Source organism: Macrotis lagotis, chromosome 1 (assembly GCF_037893015.1).
Source record: "Macrotis lagotis isolate mMagLag1 chromosome 1, bilby.v1.9.chrom.fasta, whole genome shotgun sequence".
Lineage (NCBI taxonomy): Eukaryota > Metazoa > Chordata > Mammalia > Peramelemorphia > Peramelidae > Macrotis > Macrotis lagotis.
In genome coordinates, this window is record NC_133658.1 from 921,150,289 (window position 1) to 921,165,425 (window position 15,137).

A 15,137-nucleotide genomic window follows, 5' to 3' on the forward strand; every position below is an offset into this window, starting at 1 on the left:
CGTGTGAAAAGTTTGGAGATGATAGACAAACTCCTAGAAGGAGATGTTTAGTTACTTTAAACATACGTAATAACTAAATGGGTTCGTTGCAAAAAGTTGATTTTATATAATATATGAATTAGGTTTATTGCATTTTGCATCTCAAAATATGTTTTATTGCATTTCATTTACAGTATTATCCTAGTACACGAGCAACAAATCAATTATAAATTTTTTCCTGAATCTCTTATACCAAATTACAGCCTGAAACAGTCTTGGTTCTCCTTAACATTCAAATCATCTGAAGCTCTGGTTATAGGTAATTGATGTATTATAATGTAGTGATAATTAATCTGTCTGACATCAGGTATGTGAAAATAGGAAGACAATATGCCAGTGAAGCCATTGATTATAGGACAAGCTCTCCGGTAGCATCCAGCAAAAAGAGATGGGAAAAGAATGGTCTGATGAGTTAGAAGAGAACCAGGGGAAAAGGGTATATAGAAAAATTAAAAAGAACAGACCTGCAAGGAGGCAAAAGGAAACAATATTGTTAAAGGCTTGAGAAAGTCAAAGAGAATGAGGATTGAAAAATATTCTTTGATTTTGACAACAAAGATATCATTAATACTTTGGGGAGAATAGTTATGGTGAAATTATAATATTGAATTTTGCATTGTAAAAACTTAAGAAGGGAGTAGGAGGAGGGAAATATACCCAAGTATTGTAGCTATTGTAACTTTTCAAGGAATTTAGTCAGAAAAGGCACACATGAGATTTATAATTATCAATGAGAATGAACGGTTGAAGTAAGGGTTTCAGATAGCTTTATGTTGTTTGTGTTTTCCAGATGTAGATAATAGGCCATGAGGAGGTGGACTTGAAGAGAAAGAAAATAAGTGAAAGATCAGAAATATTAAATAGATAAGAATTTTCTGGAGGAGACAGGAAAGAATGGATTCCTTGAGCAGGTAAAGGGCATAGTCTTATAAAGATTAAGGTACTTCATGTTTTGAGATCGAGTCAAGGGGGGAGTATTTGTAAAAGGCTTATTACTGAAGTGAGATGAAGAAGAGAAATGAAAGGGAGATTATTGCCTCATTTTTTTCTGAAAAAAATATGAGAACAAAATTTCAGTTGCCATGGTATGGGGGGAGAGATTCATGTGAGGCTTAAAAAAAATGTTGAAAAGTAGCAGTGAGGATGAAGTTGCAATTCTTAATCAAAAATGTGCAGTTGCCCCGTTAACATGATTATATGATTTCCTTTATTTTTGCTCAATAGAATATAGTAGGGATATGTGCAGAGGTTGGGATTCAGTCAGGACTGAGTACAAAAAGTCAAATGATAAGTGACAGAAGGACTCAAGAAAAGAGAGTGTGGAAAAAGCACGTTGATATTCTCTAAGAGTAACTATAAAAAAGTCGAGTGTTCAGGTTGCCAAGAATGTCATCTTCTATAGGCAGAAAACAGAAAAGTTAGATAGGTCAGCAATATAGAAAAAAAAAAACAAGAAGCTGAAATTGGATTAAGTTGAAGAATAAATTAATTATATCAAGCTTCATACATTTTTACGTGTATCTACATGTGTTTGTAACTTTATTAAATTCAAAGGGTTTTGCTTTATTACATTATGAATCCTTTATTAAGTGTTCCAAAAATTCTCAGCTTAACAAGTGATAAACACAGATTTTTATAGTAATATCTATATGAGGAGAGAGACGAAATCACATATGAACCAATGATGCAGAATCAACGAAAGTTGATTTGATGTGTAAAGAGCCCCCTATTCAAAGTCTATTGGACTTTGGTATCAGTCTATTTGGTATCAATCTATCTGTTATGATTAAAGAGATCTGCACTACAGATGATAATAACATGAGTGCAATCATGGGAAGCTAGTTCCTTGTCATTTTTCCTTGTCTTGTTGATCACGTTCCTTGTAGTGGAGATGACACAAATACATGAAAAGTTTCAATGTATTTTGATACCCTTAGACTAAGCAAGTTTCCATTTAATGGACCTAGTCAGGATCTATACCTTGTGCCAACTCCTCCTGCCTAAGCTAAAAAGTAACCTGTATATCATATGAACATTCAATGACCCCTTAGGCAGTGTAAATAGCCTATGCTTGACCCAATATATGATTCTCCTACTAATATATCAATTTCTTCCCTCAAAATCAAGGTCTAAAAGCCAATGATATCCTGTATTTCACCATTCCTTTCTGTATATTCGGGCAAATTCTTTCAAATACAGCCCAAGCAGATTTTCAGATTGTGAAAACTACAGGAGTCCACGTAATTATGACGGATGATGGACCCTTTTATAAAGTGACATTGGCTCAGAGTTCTGCCTCATGCTATTTTATGGTAAGCATGACAACTTTAATACCCCACATAATTAGTTAGTTGTATTCAGTACTTCAAAAGGGAAAAATCAAGATCATCTTCAAAAACACCATCCCTAGTGACATTGATCTTTTGTCAGTAGAGAAGAGAAATGGTTGCAGACATTTGTGTGTGTCTGTGTGTTTGTGTGCATGTGTGTGGATTTTTTTAAACTGCTGTGAATAGTATGGAGAAATTGGATTCCTTATAGTTGGATAGTGAGGAATTCAATGATATTAATATATGATAAAAAATAGAGATTTCAGTACCTTTGATACAGAAATGATGATGTGATATAGCTGTGAATCACAACTTTTGAGAGGTCTATTATTATTATGTTAATATTACGCTGATACTATGTGTATACAAGATTGAACAGAACTCAGGAAAAAAATTAAAAAAAAATAAAAAAGATCACAATAGAAATTCCATGGCGAGACACATATTAGAATTGCACAGTTTATTTCATTGTATATTTAAGGGCAGTAAGAACCATCATAATACTTGAATTCTACTTAGGATAATTTCTAAACATATATATTAGACCACCAAGAGACATTAAATCTAATAATAAATACTTATTAATTTCTATGCATAAGTATCTGTCCTAAAACCTTCTTCAGAGCACATAAGACATCTTTATTTCTGAGGCTATAGATGATAGCGTTGAGCAGGGGAGTTAGAATAGTATATGAAATCGCTAAGACTTTGTCCTGACCTGGTGTATGATATGATCTTGGTCTCATGTATGTAAAAGTAAATGGACCATAGTACATGAATACTACCACGAGATGGGAAGAACAAGTGGAGAAAGCTTTTTTCTGGGCTTCCATAGATTTGATATGAAGCACAGTATAGAAGATCTTTCCATAGGATGCAAGGATGAAAGAAAATGGAATTAGAAGGAAGATTACACCCCTCACATTAATTCCTCTTTCATGCCATGATGTGTCAACACAGGAGAGTTCAACCATGGCTGGAAGTTCATAGAAAAAGTGGTCAATGGTTCTTTCTCCACAAAATGTGGGAAGCAGTACATAAGCTGTATGAATTGTGCAGTGGAGGATTCCCCAAAGCCAACATGCAGAAGCCATTAGGACACTAATTGAATGGTTCATAAACATAGGGTAATGCAGTGGGTGACAGAAGGCTACATAGCGATCATAGGACATGGATGCAAGAAGAAGACATTCAGCACCCAAAAAGATGAGAGAAAGAAAGATTTGAAACCCACAACCTGCAAATGTGATAGAATTCCTGCCAGTTATGTAGTTACTGGCCATCAAGGGAACAATGTTGGAGATGTGAAAGATATCTGTAAAAGAGAGTTGACTGAGAAGGAAATAAATTGGAGTGTGGAGTCGGACATCAAGGCAGATAACAAGAATTAAGACTGTGTTTCCCATAATTGCCAACATAAAAATAATGAGAATAAGTATTAAGAAGAGCAATCCATGCTGGTTTGGATCCAACAATCCTAGTAAGATGAAATCTCTATCAAAAGTCTGATTCTTTTCATTCCACATTATAATTATTTTGCTTTTTTTACCTAAAGTCCAAAAGACAAGGAAGGAAATTGGATTAGTGGAAAGACCATGACTGAATCTGTGGTTAAAAAAGAATGATGTCACAAAAACAATTGCAATCAAATTAAATCAATTAAATGTATTACTTAAATTAACCGAGTCCTTGGGATGAAGTTCTGAAAAATAAATCAGACTGGTTCATTTGATTAGTTTTGTATTCATATTTTTTTCCTTATTGATTTCTTACCATGATAGGCAATGAAGAAACTGAATCATTCTTTTAATAACTGAATTTTCCTTCTATTTGTGTAGCAAGAAAAAATTTTCAATTCCAAAGTAGAGATCAGAAACTATAAAGTTTTCGGAAAGAACTGTAAAAGAAGGAAAAAAAGTCTACCAATGTTTACTTTGGGATAATAGCATGGCCTGACCCAAATGAGTCAGTTTTCTGGGAGAGAAACATTCGTGATTCAATATTTACTTGTGCAGAGTGTTGCAAAGAGACCACCTCTTATATTGGGTAGAGAAGCAGTTGATCTCAAAAATCTCTCTCAATTCTTCATGTGAGGATTTCAGATTTACTAAAAAGAAACATTCAACTATCAAGTAGGCTGGTTTAGTTACTGCATTAAAACTCCAATCATTTTTTTTTCTTTAGAAACAGTTGCATACACAAACTTCATTTAGACACTGCTCATGTAAATATTGTCTTTCCTATAAAAACATAAGTAAAATTTCAAACAATTGGAAATCAGAAGAAAGAGGGAATAGTGTATTTTTAAATTAAACATTCTGACATCCAATTCTCCTGCTAATTACAGTACTCAGGACCTCAAATCACATTATAGAGATTTAATTTTCTGATATATATATATATATAGTGGGTAATGGGGGAGGGGGAATAAATAACTTCTAAGTTCTTCCCCAAGTCTAAATCAACCGTAACAGCATTCTGTGGTAAGCAACATGGCATAAGGGAATGAGCATCACAAAGACGTGTGTGGAAGTCAGACAGCAGGTGCCTCACCAAGTGTGAGACCCCCCCCACCACTATTCACTTAACCTCTTTGAGTTTCAGTGTTTTCAGTTATAAATGTTGATAATAACAATAATATCTACCCCACATTTGCTCTGAAATTCAATTGAGGTAAAGAGGCAAAGAATGAAAAAACACACGTTTTTGTAAGGCATTGCGATGTACCTGGTACTGCAAGCATTCCAAATGGCAAAACACTATTGAAATATCTTTTATTACTGGTTCTATGGTAATTCTTACTCTGACTAATAATGTTCATTTATCTTGGTTATTTGACTTGTATTTACATCGATATGGAAAGTTCCTCCACCAATGCAGATCAGCAATTTCTTCATTATGATACATTTTGCAGAACTGAGAAGTTGGAACTTACTCCTTGTCGTTTTTGTAGTCAAAGATAAAACTAGAAAGTAGACCCACTATGCCGGTTCCTTTCCATTACTCTGGTTTTCTTTCACAAAAAAACAGATTGTATTGATAACCTTTCTTTTCACTTTGACTAGATGCCCCCACCATAAGTCACTTGTTTCCCAAAGCTTTCCATTATGACAAAAAATCTAAAAACAAAAGAAAAAATAAATCCATTATAATATATTATGTTTGCATATTCAGAATTTAGCTCATTAATTAGCAAATAGCAAACAATTGCTAAATGTATGTCACTGAACTGAAATCCATAATTTCAATTAATCCTCCAAATGTTTGGAGGGATATCCTTATATTTCTATGATGATTATATTTTTCGGTAAAATGTCTGTTGAAAGGTTAAAAAAAAGACAACATTACCCTTAAGGATGATAAGCATTGCATTTATGACATGGTCCTGACATTCACTTACTGTCTAAATATAGCTCTAGCCTTGTTGTGAATGAATTTATTTAAAAAGAAAAAGAAACTTCATTTAAGTAATCCTTTTTGGACACATCAGCCACCAATCAGATAATTGACACTGACCTTGGTTGCTTGTCTCATGAAATATATGACTATTTCACCATTTACTGCCATGGCTAGAATGGAGTTGGAAATCTATATGGCAAGCACAAGGCAGTGGAAGACTGATCTTTGTAAGAGTTTGCTATCTAAATTGCACAATGGATAGAATCCTAGTCTTGGAAATCAGGAGAACCCCTCTTCCTGAGTTCAAAACTGGCCTCACAGCATTTATTGAATATGTGACCCTGGGTAAATAAATTAAACTTCTTTGCCTCAATTTTTTCAACTGTTAAATGAACAAACAAAAATGTCAAATTATTCCAGTATCCTTGCCATGAAAATGCTAATTGGCATCCCCAAGAGTCAAACCTGCCTGAAACAACCGACCAACTGCCCAAAGTGTAAGGGAAAGCAAAATGAGATCATATTTGTAAATATTAAAACTGTTCATGATGTCCTCAAATCCCCATGTCCCTTATGCAGTTCTCACTTGGCTTGAACAGAATGTCTTGGGCCATCTTATTTGCCCTCTCCTAGTTACTCTCTACACATTTCTTTGGTGAGTCATCCACAGGTCTGCAAAAACATCAATTTAGTCTGTAAAACCTAAGAAGGCAATAACAGTGTATATGAATTCTCTAAAGGTCCATTATAAATCCCAAAGGGGAATTGAATGTTGATTCAGATAAACAAATATGCATATACTTCAACAGCAACATTATTAGTCCCGTGTATCCTTGGACTTTAGAGATTGAGGGGAAAGCAGCAAGGAGTCCATTTATCCTTGGGCTTTATAGATTTAATGGAAAGCACCAAATAGCACCATCAGTCACTTTCTCCATTCTTAGGCTGTTTTTCCATCAGATCATCTTGACTATAGTGAACAGACAAGTTACTAAAAAAGCAGGTGGGTAAAATAGCTTTAAATTGTTTCAGTGTTTTCTTAATTTAGTTAATGTCAAATGATTGAGTATTTGAAGACGGGATCTGCTAGCTGTATTGGAGTCTCACAGACATACATGTAAGGATGAGGGCATCCTGGAACTTAGGATACTGTTTTGGGAATGTCTGTGTTCCATTCTTGCATTTTCACAAGAAGTAGACTACAGAGTAAGAATAACAGCAATAGCAATAAAAGATATTTCAATAGTGTTTTGCAGTTTTAAATGCTTGCAATACCAAGTACTTACAAGCCTTACAAAAATCCTTATTAATTCTGTGCCTCTTTACCTCAACTGATATTCACAGCAAATGTGGGGTTTTGGTTATTATTATTGTTATTATTATTATTATGATTACCCCCATTTTATAGATGCAAACACTGAAATCCAGAGAGGTTAAGTGAATAGGAAGTCTAACATCTGGTGAGTTACCTATTATCTTACTTGAACCTAGGTCTTTGTGATTCTCACTCCCTTATGATGCTTCCTACAGAATCCTAAAATCTTTAATTTAGAATTGGGGAGGATCTTAGAAGTCACTTATTCCCCCTCCCCCATTACCATTTCTTTTTATATATAAGAAAATTAAGTCTCTATAAAGTCAAATGAGTTGCTGATGATCATGAATGTGCTAAATAATAGGAGAATTTGAACCCAGAACTTTTAATTCAAAATCTAATTTTTCCCTCCTTCTGATTTCCAGTTCCCTGAATTATTTTTCTCATTTTTTATTGGAGACAGACAATGTTTACATGATCAGGGTCTATATGAAGCTAGTGTGTACAACTGTTTCCAATGTAAAAAAAAATGACCGAGGTTTTAGTTCAGTAACTATGTCAGCCTCCTTCTGGTTTGAATGTTGCTTTTTATTTAACCTAAAAATCCTCAAATTGAGAGAGAATTGAAAGAAACCTTTGAGATCAACTGCTTTTCTACCCAATACAGGAGGTGGTGCCTTTGCAATATTCTGGACAAGTAGTTATCCAGTCATGAATGTCTCTCCTACCAAAAAACCCACTCATTCAAGTCCGTCCATGTTATTATTCCATATTAAATGTAGTTTGACTCTTCTTTCTTTTTTAAAAACTAAAATGGTTTTCCTCAAATATTTATGTATCACTCTAGCAAACTCTGCTCTAGCACCTCAGGATTGCAGGCATTGGGAGGAATTTTTAGAGTCCTTGAAAGTAAAATTTTGTGTTTTCTTTTTTTATGTTTCCACCCGTTAGACTATAGCTTCTATAAGAATCAGAGGTAAGTGTGCTGAAGGAAAAATAGACCAGGAGATGAAATATGATTGGGGAAATGGGACAATATTGAGATAATTACTTCTAATGCGTTCTAGGTGAGGAGATAACAGAATGCATGGTCCTTTGACCAGATGTTAAAATTTATCTTTCCATCAAATTGAATGTTCGTTTTTTTCTTGTACCTTTCAAAAAATTCACTTCCATGGTGTGGTGTGAGCAAGAGGTTGCTTTCTATATTTGAGGGAAGATCCAATCTTGTTTGGGAAAAATATTAGACTGAGTTGTTTTCTGTTTTAACCCTGGAATAGTTCCAGAAGTAAAGGATAATGGTCATTCCCTGTTGAAAACAGGAAAAGAATAATTCTTCCAGATAAGGGACTAAGACCCTCATGGTTTTAGAAACAATTTAAAAGTTGTAAATAGCTTTCAAGGAGCTTACAAATAAATAAGGGATACACAACACACAGTCTGATGAGTTGAATGTGATCAGAGCAGAACTATCTAGGCATGGTATTCTTAGAAAGCCATAAGAAAAGATGAAGAAGAATAGTTCATATTCGAGCTGAGTTGGAACTTGAAGGAGGAGAACAGTTTTGACCTGAAGAAAAGATAATCTTCATAATACATTTGTGTCATAGTAAGTGGACACAGACCCAGGAGGGGAAATGTAGAAGCCCTTGATCTCTCTAGGTGTATTGGGACAGGCACAGTTCTTGCTTGGTCCCTGTATTCATCTTGCAAAATATAATCTGTTACATATTTCAGGCCTTTAAGTAATTCTTGATGAAATAAACCACTGATAATGTAAATGTTATTGAGAAGTGCAGTATAAAATGGGACTATCTAGAGAAATTAGAGCCACAATGTTAGGCGACTTAAATGACAGAATAAGAAATCTTTGTTTTATCTGATCAGCAGTGGGAAATCACAAATTTTGAAATTGGTGAAAGAAAAACTCAAGGAATCACTATTATTTATTTAAATCAATCGATCAAATCCACTCGCTGTTTTTGAATTCTTTAGCTCTACTTAATTTAAGGTTCTGGCAACCAAGAAAATGGAGTTAATAGGTTGAATAAGGACAAGACATTGCTATATCTGAAACCCAATTGGTATAACTAAGTAGTCGTTTTAATTATTTTTGGTCTGACTCAATCTAAGAGCAGAATGCCTATCTCATCTTCACAGGAGTATTTAGAATGCAGTGATATTTTTTTTTCAGTTCTTGGTACTAGAGTGACCTACTTTGAATTAGACGGTTTGGCTGTAGAGTCATTTTCTCAGAACACTTAACAGATAGTGCCTAACCAGCCTTCTAATTTGGTCAGCTAAGTCAAACAACAGGTGCTTGGCTCAATTAAATTTATTAACTTGGATGGATTATTTGATTAATTGTCTCAAGATATAGTCATAGACTTAGAACCAGAACAATCTTAGAAAGAAAATAGTTCAATGCTTTAATTTTACAAACTTTATTTAATTTTACAAATGAGATTTACCATTTAAACTTACAACAGTAAAGTAGCGAAGTGTAATGATTTTCCCAGAATCACATAACTAAGAAGTATTTTGAACCCAGCCCTTTCTGACTCAAAATTCCTTGTCCTCTCAACTGTAATGCAAAACCTTTCTCTGAAACTAAGACACTTTATCAATCATTTTAAAATTATTTTCATTTCACCATCTTTCAGAACAATATGCTCTAGAAAATCTGTCTTGTAACCTGATTTCTCTAGTGGAATGCATTCTCTGCCTTCTCATAATTTCCGATAAATTCTTCCTCAAAATAATCCAAAGTTTTCAACTAATAATCCTATATGCTTTTTCATGAATGACTTAAAATAAGAATAGATTTTAAAAGTCCAAATGCCTGAAAGGGTGGCATCAATGATATCAAATGTAGAAAAAAAAAGTAGGGACAGAGGAAGTTAACACACTGAAAGTAAACCTGGCTGACTTTTCAGTTTTGCTAAAAGTTGACAAATAAAATGATGCTTCTAAAAATTTCCCTATTTTTATGCCAGTGATATTTATTCAAAGATACCCTCTATGGTACTTTGTTGGATTTTTGAAAGAGGACACTGAGTTTATGCGTGTGTGTGTACATATGTGATGAGAAAGATAAGATCTCTGGTGGCTATTCTAAGAAGACTCTACAGTAAGACGATGTTTTAAGAACTAAGAAGTTAGGATTTGGGGATATATAGTTGAGGGATGCAAGTAACCCTGATTGCATGCTATTTTAACACCTATACATTGAAAATAATAATTTATGCGTTCTTGATTGTTTTGTGCTATTTTTTCAGTTGAAATTCCAGTAACCCTGTTCTTTTTAAGCCAAGTGTCTTAAGGGTACTGGAATATCTATATATCTTCATTCATTCAATCAATCTATCTTTCTATCTTTCTCAACCTTGTCATATATATTAAAGCATAAGAACAGAACAGTGATATTTTGTTAAGAAAATAATGACTGGTGGATTCACATAAATGAATTAAAATAGAGAGCAATGAGTTTAATAAGGGGAACCATGTACACAATGTTTACAACACTGTAAAGTAAAACAATTTTGAAAAACCTGTGAACCAAGATTGTGACAATTATACATTAATCAATAAACATATATTATGCACCTACCATGTAAATTGGACATTGCTAAGTATTAAAAATATAAAATAGAGCAAGAGGTAGTCCTGACCCTCAAGGAACTTACTAGGGGATATAGCATGTAAATTGCTATTTCCTTAGAGAGAACATACAGGAAATACTCAACCTAAGGAATGCATTAGAAATCAAGAATAGGGAAGGCTTTCTGTAGAAGATGGGACTGAAACCTGAAGGCAGTTAAGGAAACCTAGAAGTAGAGAAGAGAGATATGGAAGTCAGTTCAACTTCCAAGATTTGGCAGATGAAATGTCTGCTTTGAGGAATAGTGATAGAATAAATATCACTGAATCACAAAGTACAACAGAGGAAGGTGATATATAAAAATTCAGCTCAATTAAAAAATTTATTAAATACCATGTTTATATCATGAAACAATCTACATCCTAAAGAGGCAAAAGGAAGCACAACATTCCCTACCTGTAAGAAACTTAAAATCTGGGGTAACTAGGTGGTACAGTGAATAGAGCACCAGCCTGGAGTTAGGAGGACCTGAGTTCAAATCCAGCCTCATACACTTAATAATTACCCAGCTGTGTGGCTTTGGGCAAGCCACTTAACCCATTGCCTTGCAAAAAAAAAAAACCTAAACAAATAAAAAGGAACTTTAAGATAGAAAAGTATGGGGTACAGTTTATGAAATACTTTGTCAAGGAGACTGTTTTTTCATTTGTTCTTAGAAGTGATAGTAAACTAATGGAATTTATTGATGACATGGCAACTCCTATGCTTTATTAAGATGGCTATGCAGTTTTGTAGAGAGTTTAGAAAAAGCCTTAATGTATGAAGACCATTTAGGAGGTGACTGTAAGAATAGAGGCATTAAGTAATGTTGGCTATTCCCATGGCAGTGGCAATGGCAGAGCTGAGAAGGGGGCATATCCAAGAGAGATTATGAAGGGAAAAGTTATAGGTTTTGGTAACAGATTTATGGGATGGATTGGGGGGGGATAAGGATAGCACCTTGTTTGGAAACTTGGATGAAACAATCTAAAACAAATAAGCATGTATTTTATACTCAGCCCATTCAGTATGAAACTAAGAGGTATATTGGAAAATATGGTTTATGAGAAAAGAATGAAAAGGTCAAGCTTGTTGATTTTGTCAAAACACTGTCAATATGTCAATAAAATTTTAAATGAGAAGAGAATTTATAGATGTGAGATTTAGCAGATACCAAATAGAATCACCAAAAGAAAATTAAAACAACTGCAATTTAACTGAAGTGAAGTGACTGGTTTTCAGTGTCAGATTCATTTCTAAATGGATTGTCCACCAACAGTCAATCCTATGACTTCATAGAAGGGAGAATTCAAAGAAGAATAAATGTCCATTGTGAAGGACATTTAATTTCGTATTTAGGAAGACTAGCCTAACCAGAGCAAAAATATGTTGAAAGCAACACTGTTTAAAAATGTTAAAAGCTATCATGCTACAGAAAAAATCTCCAAGAAAGTTTGCTTTTAGATATAATTGTGGTCCCTTAACTAGAGCTTATAGGACACAGTAGATAGTTCTAGCTGTTAAAATCTGAACAGTTCCTTTAACATAGTTATTTTTATCTTATTTATCTTATTTTATCTTATTTATATACCCTTATCAGGATATGTGAATTGGAAATAAGTGTCTGGAACATTGTCAGTACCATAAACATATTTGCTATTATTTTAACATGTTGAGCTAATAAATTTCCTTCAGTCACAGTAGCCTTAAGAATATGAAAGATCTTTTAAATAATTGTGAAAATAGGAAGTTCTTAACATCAAACAAAACAACACAAACAAACCTTTTTTTTAAAAACTAGGAAGACACCGTTATGATAATGTGGTTCTATAATAGATATGAAATATGTTGTCACCTACTGCATTATCTCATTCTCTTGAACCTTCAGATTATCTTCCTTATTTCTTCCTGTGTCTTCAGCTGTAAAACATAATAATTATACTTAGATTACTTATTGTTTCTCCAATTACTTATTGTTTCTCACATTGGACAGGTAAATTATTTTGAAGACTTTAAAGTATAATATGAATGACAGTATTGGTGATACTCTAACAATGAGAAGGAAGAGGAAGAGGAGCAGAAAAATAATGATAGTGAAGATGGTGGTGGTGATGGTATTGATGATGATGATGATGTTGGGGTGGGGGGACATTGTAGGGAGATGTTGGGAGAAATCAGGAATTTCCAAGATCTCCAGATATCCTACTCAGACCGAAAATCACCAGGAAATTAATTTAGAGTATCAAAAATGAAAGGGGGGAGTAATAGCAATTATCCTCCTAAAATAACTTGCAAGGACCTTACCAAAAAACAGTATTACTTAGGACTGAGATTGAGTCTGAGCGAATTAAAGACACCTCCCAGCCGATGCCCTTAATTAACAAAGAGCAGGCCTTAAGGACAGCTCCATTGTGCAGTGGACTAGACTTCAAGAAATTTCATTTCCCTCTGAAGCTCTAGAAATTTTATCTCAAGAATTTTTACCAGCCCTCTTCAGAGACTTTCACTTCAAAAACCATCATCTAAAAATAGGAGAACATGACTGAATGGGAAAAGATTCAAGGATGTTCCCCACCCCAATATTTATTTAAGGCAGGTCTAGCAATGTTAACCAGAAATGATCCTGGGTCATGATTGAGAGTGAGGAGGAGGGAGCAAATTCATAGTGCATATAATACCACAGGAAACAATAAAATTTGGGGGACCACGTAACTGCTGCCCTGAATTTTATATTAGGGTAGGAGGGAAGGCCCTGACCTTGAGCACAGTTAAGGAGGACCTAAGGTCTAATGCAACATTATCCACGACTTTGGGTTAAAATATGATTATAACAATAAGCTATTCAAAATAAAATAAAACAAAATAAAATAAGCAAACAAAGGAAACCTTAGATAATGGCTTTGGGGTAAAAGAAGACCTCCATTCATACTCAGAAGAGATAGTGAAGTTTTTGTTAAAAAAAAAAGCAATTTCTGTCAAATTTTCAAAAGAATTCCAAAGATATCTTGGAAAAATTTAAAAATGAGTTCAAAAATAAAATAAGGTGACACGTATAATAATAGTAATTCACATAAATTATGAAAAGAAGTTAACTATGAAAATAAAAACAAAATCTTATGAAGGAAATAAGTCCTTGAAAACTAGAATTGGGCAAATAAAATCAGATATTATTACAAGACATTAACAATAATGAATCTAAAAATAAATGGAAGAGAATCTGAAACATCTCATTAGAAAAGCAGGCCCTGGCACCATGGGATCATGGAGAATAGCTCTCAAGAGACAATGTCTAATTGTCAAATGATCAAATATTTATTATCAAAAAGAATCTGGATAAAATATTACAAAAAATTAGTTAGAAAAACTACTTGAGCTTTTATAACAGAAGGGTAAAGTAGAAATTGATAAAACAAATGATCATTCACTACCTGAAAGGTAGAGGAAAGGTAGAGGAAAACTGAGCAAAATGTCATAGTCAAATTTAAAAGCTCCCACAGTAGGAGCAAGCATTGCAAGCAACAAGAAAAAAAATACTGTAGAATTATACGCAATTTTTCATAACACCTAATGCTTTTATTCTAAAAGACCGAAGGTCTTAGAACATTGTATTTTAAAGAACAAAAAATAATCAGGGGTTATACTCAAGAATAACTTAACTAATAAATTTAGGTATAATCTTGAATTAAAAAAAAATGAATGTGTGATGTTCTCAAAGACTTTCTAATATTTGGAAAAAAACATTAAAAGTCAATGGCAAATTTGATACAAAAGAAACATAAAAAATATAAGGAAAACAATAACAATGAATTTGTAAGGTATGAATTATAGTCAAACAATTTATATGTACACATTATATACATTTATGCATATAAGCATGCATGTGTATCTGTATTATGCAAAATATATTCATGTGAATGCTTTGATGTATGTATCCATAAATGTAGGGAGATGTGTTTAGGTATGTGTGTAGAGATGTATATGAAAATATATATGAATTCACAATAACATACAAACATATATGTATGTGGGTGTCTATGTATATCTATATCTATATCTATCTATCCTTAGCTATATAAATATAGAGAGAGCAAAATGCTAGTCAAAAATATAAATATAAATAAAAATAAAAATTTCAATAACAATATATTATTATATTATATAATATATAAAAATAGAAATAGAAAATAGAAAAATACTAAGATAGCTTGAAAGACAGGTTGGAATGAGTTGTGCAAAAGAGGATGATTCTAAAAAAACAAATTTGAGTAGGAACAGAGAAAAGGGACAAATTATATCATTAAAATGGAATTTGAAAGAAAGAACTAAGATAAGGTGGAGGTGGAGATCTGATAATGTTGAAACATTACTGAGTGTAGGAGAGTGTCTATCAGGAAGGGTATCATAGATTTCTGAA